This window comes from Heptranchias perlo, chromosome 35 (assembly GCF_035084215.1).
Source record: "Heptranchias perlo isolate sHepPer1 chromosome 35, sHepPer1.hap1, whole genome shotgun sequence".
NCBI lineage: Eukaryota > Metazoa > Chordata > Chondrichthyes > Hexanchiformes > Hexanchidae > Heptranchias > Heptranchias perlo.
This window is the reverse complement of record NC_090359.1, coordinates 13138380-13144915: the sequence shown is the minus strand read 5'-3', so window position 1 is coordinate 13144915 and position 6536 is coordinate 13138380.

Sequence of the window (6536 nt, the reverse complement as noted above, 5' to 3'; positions counted from 1 at the left end):
GGTTATTCATATATCAGTGATGACGCCCTTTGTGCAACTTTCTGTCCACAGGAACTGAGCTAACTGGAACCATGTTAACTTTTTTTAAAATTCTGTGTCCCTGACCCTGTCTCCCTGTGTGTCCCTGACCCTGTCTCCCTGTGTGTCCCTGACCCTGTATTAGGCATTTTCCCCTTTCACTGTCTCTTTCTCTTTCTGACTGAAACTTGTCTGATGAGTGGTAACACTGTCGTACAAGGTACTTTCTGAATCCTCACTGCCTGTCTGTACAATTCACCTTCTCCCCCTAACCTCTGTGGTGTTGCCGTGGATTTCTTCCAAACACACATTGGCCTCACCCCTTCCTGCTTTGTCAACATCTCTTCCTTTGAGCATTATCTCTGGACTCCTCCTCTTCAATTACCTCCCTGCCGGTCTCCATACCCCACCTTCCCATTCCTCCACTGATCAGATCTCATTGACCTCCATTGGTTTCCTGACCCTCAACACGTTCCCTATAAGTCCCTCCAAGGTTTGCCTGTCCGACCTCTGCAAACGCCTCCATCTCCATGTCCCACACTCTTTGATCCTCCAACACTGGCCTTCTGTGCATTCACTCATTCATTGGTCCCCCTTCTGCAGCAGTGCCTCCAGCTAACCCGGCTTTACTCTCTGTTGATCCCTTCTGATGGATGGAAACTTCATCTCCTCCTGTGAAATTCCTCTATCGACTATTGTAACGGAGTCATCAGCCTGATGATTTATTTTAAAAGACTTAACGGCCCTTTTAAAACAGCAACGGACCTTCTGGGGCCTGGATGAGTCCTTGTTTCATGTCCACAAGGAGTGTGAAAGGTTGCAGCCCCTGTTCCACTATTTAAAGGGGCTGCTCTTCAACTTCTGGCTGTGCTTCAGTCCCATCTCCTCCTGGGCCTGGCCAAGGTGGCCATCCACAGGTCCAGGTTAGACCTGGCCCGAGGCGGTGGTAGCTCCGACTGTCGGCCTCTCTTCCGTGGCCTTGTCCGCCCCGGGTGGCCCTGGAGAAGGAGCACTCGGTGTCCGCCGGTTGCTGGAGGCTTTCCGCGACCGGTGGGCACCGCAGGGGCTGGACCGTACAGTCGACATCAGCAACAACTTAATGATTCAATTAAATACGTTTCTTTTGTCCTTCTTTGTACGATTTGGGTTTAATTAGTTGTGCCCCTTAAAAAAAAAAGGGACTGAATGTGGAAACATTCCTTCACTGTGATCAACACCAGTCATTCCCAGACTATTGAGGACCAACGGCTGTTAAAATATCAGACACGGAGTTACAGGAATGTTTTAAGGGGGCCCAGAAATAGTTAAAAGAGAGAATTAACCCCGCAGATGCTGTAGGCGGGGCTCGATTATTAGTCCGGTCCGGTGGAAACTAATATCCAGTCGCTAATTCACAGCCCTTCCTCCGGACAATTACATTTGGGGTCAGACTCCCTGAGGACGTGTTAAAAAAAATGATCTGAATACAGAACATGTTTTGATAAAAGTTTTGTTCATTTTATGTCGGCTGCTGTTAAATTTAATTTTGATCTAACTTTTGAGAAAAAATGTGTTCAAAGGAGATATTGTGAACCGTGTTGCTGAGTCCCTTTGGTAAATTGAGGTGATAATTGTGATCTGGAATTGTTTTTCTTTTTCTTTTTTATGTTGCTGGGTTTTTTTGTGTTTTAGCCCCCCCTTTTATAAGGGGGAGGTGGTTAGGGTGTGTTTTATGTGCAGCAAATCAATAAAACCAAAATAAGTATCAAATAATAATTTTATTGTGATCTGGAATTGAGTTGTGATGTTGGGAGTCAGTTCCCGCTTCACTTCAGCCGTTTTCCTCGTTTGACCAATTTACCAATTAGAGTAAACGGATATTTAATCGCATTGAGCAGCTCCTCTCTGAACTGACTCTGGGTCACTGTGTAAATGGCCGTGTTCGTGCAGGAACTCAGAAGCTGAAGCAGAATTCCCGCTTGTTCGTAGGTTGCGAAAGGGTTATAGTAAGATCGGTGTTTAAAGACGCTTTTAATTCGATAAGATAAAAAATATACGACCGTTGTCATCCAGAGCAGGATAAAACTGCCGGATATGGCAAAAAGTAAAACGATGGACCTTCTGCGGTTCTTCATCTCAGGGTCCTTGTCATTCTCACCATTGCTGAGGTCCCGGAGGCTCCTTCGGGCCCGACTGGCCACTAAAATGCGTCTGACGGTGAGAGCATTAAACAATAAAATCAAACAGAATGGAAGCAACGGGGTTAACAGCTGTTCAATCCAGGAAAATGCGATCCATGTGGGTAGAATATAAAACTGTGATGATACACGACAACCCCGTGGTATATTGTTAACAGTAGGGTAATGAATATACACGAAGGGCCGGGGAATATTCTTTGAACCGAACAGCGCGCTCAAAGTCACGATAATCACAAGTGAAGTTTTCTCGGTGCAATATTTTGTTTTCAGCTTCTGACAACTAATGGCTACAAAACGATCAAAGGTAAAAGCGACCGTTAACCAAACAGAACTGTCTGTGGCAGTCGGAGCCAGGAAGAGAATGAATCTGCAAACACGAGTGTAGAGCAGGGAAGTGTCCCCCCAATAAAGATGAGCAATCCGATATAAGATCACATTACAGACAATCACCAGGAGATCCGCCGTCGCCATGGCCACCAGGTAGCGAGTGATACATTTGGAGAGACCGCACTTTCCACGGGACAGGATCACAATCGCCAGCAAGTTCACTGAGAGAAAGAGAGAAACAGAAACAGTGAAATCACTAACCGGGCTGATCAATGAGCTCTCAGTTTAACCGATGTGCATGGGCTATGATTGTGTTTATTTATTGGTTTTTCCCCTTGGCTTCTGCCTCCTGGTCCGAAAGAGCAGCTCATTCTGGGAGGTTCCTTTCGGGTGACGGTGGCCCCGGGATCCCTCACCCGACAGCTGAGTCCTCACTTGTGATCCTTGAGATTAAGTTTATTTTGTCGATTCCGACACTGGGAGGTCCGCGGGGCAGGACGTCACCAACTATGAAAGTGAAAGGCGACAAGACGAGTTAAATCAGGAAATACAGACAAGGTGACTCTGGATTTGGCTTAAATCGTAATGCGGGGGGGAAAAACCTAATGATTTGACCCACACAATACCAGAGACTTTGATTTTAGAAAATACATTGAAAACACGAGCCTGGTATTGAGTTGCTGCCCGTCATCTTTCAGTAATTAATTAGATGAGGTTTCCAGTGGAGTATTGTGAATGGATCATGACACAATATGTCAAGGAATTTAATTCTGTAACGTGCTCCAGTTATAACCAGGTCCAGTCTTTATATCTCAGCACAAGGCGTGAGAAAAACAAAGGACAGTCGGATCCTCGGAATAAGAGATCGATCCCAGGAGCCGCGCGGTATAAGAACAAATCACCGCCAACTCTCACTCATGGTCTCCAGTTAATCCCCCTCCCGAACCAGTGTCAAGACTGGTTTCCCCACTCTCCACAATAACACACATGGACTGAAGTATACAGTCATCGTCATTCAACTCGTCCAAACAATACTTAACACATCAAAAGTCCTGTGAAGCCATTTTGCTGAAATATAATTATGATCTGAGAGGAACATTTGACGGGAACACAAGATTGTACCTTCGAGTGAGGAGGACGGTTTCTGTCACATGTTTTATTTATCTGATGCGTATTCCGTTTGTTCCCTGTCCTTCTATCCTGAAGACACTGACTCATGCCGGGATACACAGCCACAATCTGCTCTCCGGAACCCCAGGCGATCGGTCCTCGGGAAACACGACAATCTCACCCGGTCCTTCCTCACCCGATCTCCACAACAGGCGCGCTCTCCACCAGGAGGCAGTGGATTACACTCAGGACTGTGCGCCCTGCCTGTTTTACCCCTGCCTGGCCAGGGAGCACCAAGGACACATTTAGACCCCAGACTCGACAGTTCAGCACAGAGCGAGGGTGAGTTACTCGGTGCATTGACCAATGGGACAAGGATGGAAGTTTTAACTGTATCACAAAACGGTGAAGAATAACATTCTACATTTACCAGGCTCAGAGCACAAACAGCAATATAGTTAAACATTCTGTTACTTACACCGTACGTGCTGATAATGACTTACCAGGCACCCCAATTGCTGCCAGAACAGGGTAATAAACTAATTCTATCTCCATCAATAGAGACAAACGCATTTCTGTGTGGAGACGATGTCTTTCGGTGCTGTAAAGAGCTATGCGAACTGCGATAGTCAGGTAACGAAATTGAAACAGCGAGATACTTATAATGTAAATAAACCCCGAATGGGATCATTAGATCGCATCCCGACTGACATCACATATTACTTACAGACTCCTGAACAAATAAGTTTTGGTCCCATCTGACCTTTGACTATCACAATCATTAAGGTGACAGAACATTACACATCGACCAGCTGAGTAACCTTTTGGAACAATGAATTGTACAATGAAAGAGTCACAGTTTCTAAGTTTAATAAATTACATGAAGATTGAAACCACAAGCACACAGTGTAAGAAATATCGAAACCCAGTTCACCAATGTAACATTTTTACTTGAATCTTCTGTACTCCCATTCCCAGGCCGGTCCTGCTATTCCCTCTCTCGCCCTACTATGCAATTTAGCACAGTCCGTGTCACCTTGTTTCACTCATTCCCCCTCTTTCTGTCTCTCTCAATGCCCAGGCCTCTCTCCCTCACACACACTCCTTTTACTTGACTCCCAAATTTCTCTGTCTGTTAATCTACCTCTTTTATTCCCTCTTTCTCTGGAACTCCATTTTCTTCCTGATTTCCTCTCTTTCTGGCTAACGTTAGTTAACTCAAAATGATTTTTGAGACTGAGATTGATAGATTTTTATTTGATGAAGATATCAAGGGATATGGATCAAAGGCGGGTAATTGGAGTTGAGGTACAGATCAGCCATGATCTGACTGAATGGCGGCACAGGATCGAGGGGCTGAATGACCCACTTCTGTTCTTATAAGATAATTTTTCACTTCTTTATTATTGGCCGCAGCTCACACTCTGGGCTGAAACGAGTTGTCGCTCACTCTTTTCTGCCAGCTGGTGGAATTTACGTTAAAGTCCGGCTGATCTCTGCACCTCAGTGAAAGACAGAGCCAAGCATAGTTCTGGGAGCCTTTGCGACTTGTCTGACCGCTGCAGGCAGACCACAGCTCTTAAAGGGACAGTGCATCAAAAATCCAGAACCACAAGCTGAAGGGAAGCAAGCAACAATGTCCCGACAGGTCACTCAGCAGCTGGGCAGCAGCTCATGGCCTCGTGTTTGACTACAGCCCTTTTATCATTTACTCTAAAACCCGAGTCACACACAACATTCTAGAAACACTCAGCGAGTCGGGCCCCATCTGTGGAGAGAACAGACCAATTAACTGAGATCTCAATGAGATGAGGAACAAGACACGGCCCCCTGTGAGAAACAAAGAACTTGCATTCATATAGCACCTTTCACATCTTCCTTGAAGACACTCTGTAAAACCTGCCTATTTGACCGAGCTTTTGGTCACCTGACCTAATGTCTCCTTATGTGGCACGGTGTCAAATTTTGTTTTAAAATCGCTCCTTTGAAGCACGTTGAGACGTTTCACTACCTTAAAGGTGTGATATAAATGCAAGTTGTTGTTGATGTTATTCACGGTGAGATTGTTCATTTCATTTCTTCCTCATTATTGTGGTTCTGACATCGAGGTGAAGAGTGACAGAGAGCAGATTTTAAAGCCGTTGGAATATCAGTGAAATTAAATTGTGGCAAGTGAGAAACTCTGAGTCAGTTTTGCTCTGTATTTCATGCATCCAATATTGCAGATAAATGAAAGTGAAGCTTTTGAAGGCAGAAAGTTTAATCGCCCCGTCGGAGGAATTGAACCCCTGTCTTTCCACGTGACAGGCGAAGATACTCATCACTATACTCATGGATAAGGCCATCCCTGATCACTTCCTTGTATCCCTCTGTACCCACATCCCCCTTCCCCCTCCAAAACCCACTTCATTCTGTGTTCGCCCATCAAAAAAACCCTCCCCCCAAGTCACTTACAATCACAATTTCAAAGTCCCAACTGTCCAGCCTTTGGCCCTCCATTCACCACGACATTTCTGCAGCGACCGATCTGCTCAATCACACTCTCACCTCCACTTTTGATGCGGTTGTCCTCGTTAAAACCATTACTCTCTCTCACACTGTTCGGCCACCCTGGTACAGCGCTCATCTCCTCTCCCTTAAGTCCAAGGGACAGGGTAAGGTAGCGTGGTGATTATGTAACTTGACGAGTAATCCACGCACCGAACAAGGCTCAGGCAATCCAAGAACACAACGCCCCACATTGGGCGATTTGTGTTCTGTTAACAAAATTATGAGGGGCACTGATAGGATGGATACTAAGGAGCTTTTTCCCTTCGTTGAGGGTTCTACAACAAGGGGACATCGATTCAAGGTAAAAGGCGGGAGGTTTAGAGGGGATTTGAGAAAGAACTTTTTCACCCAGAG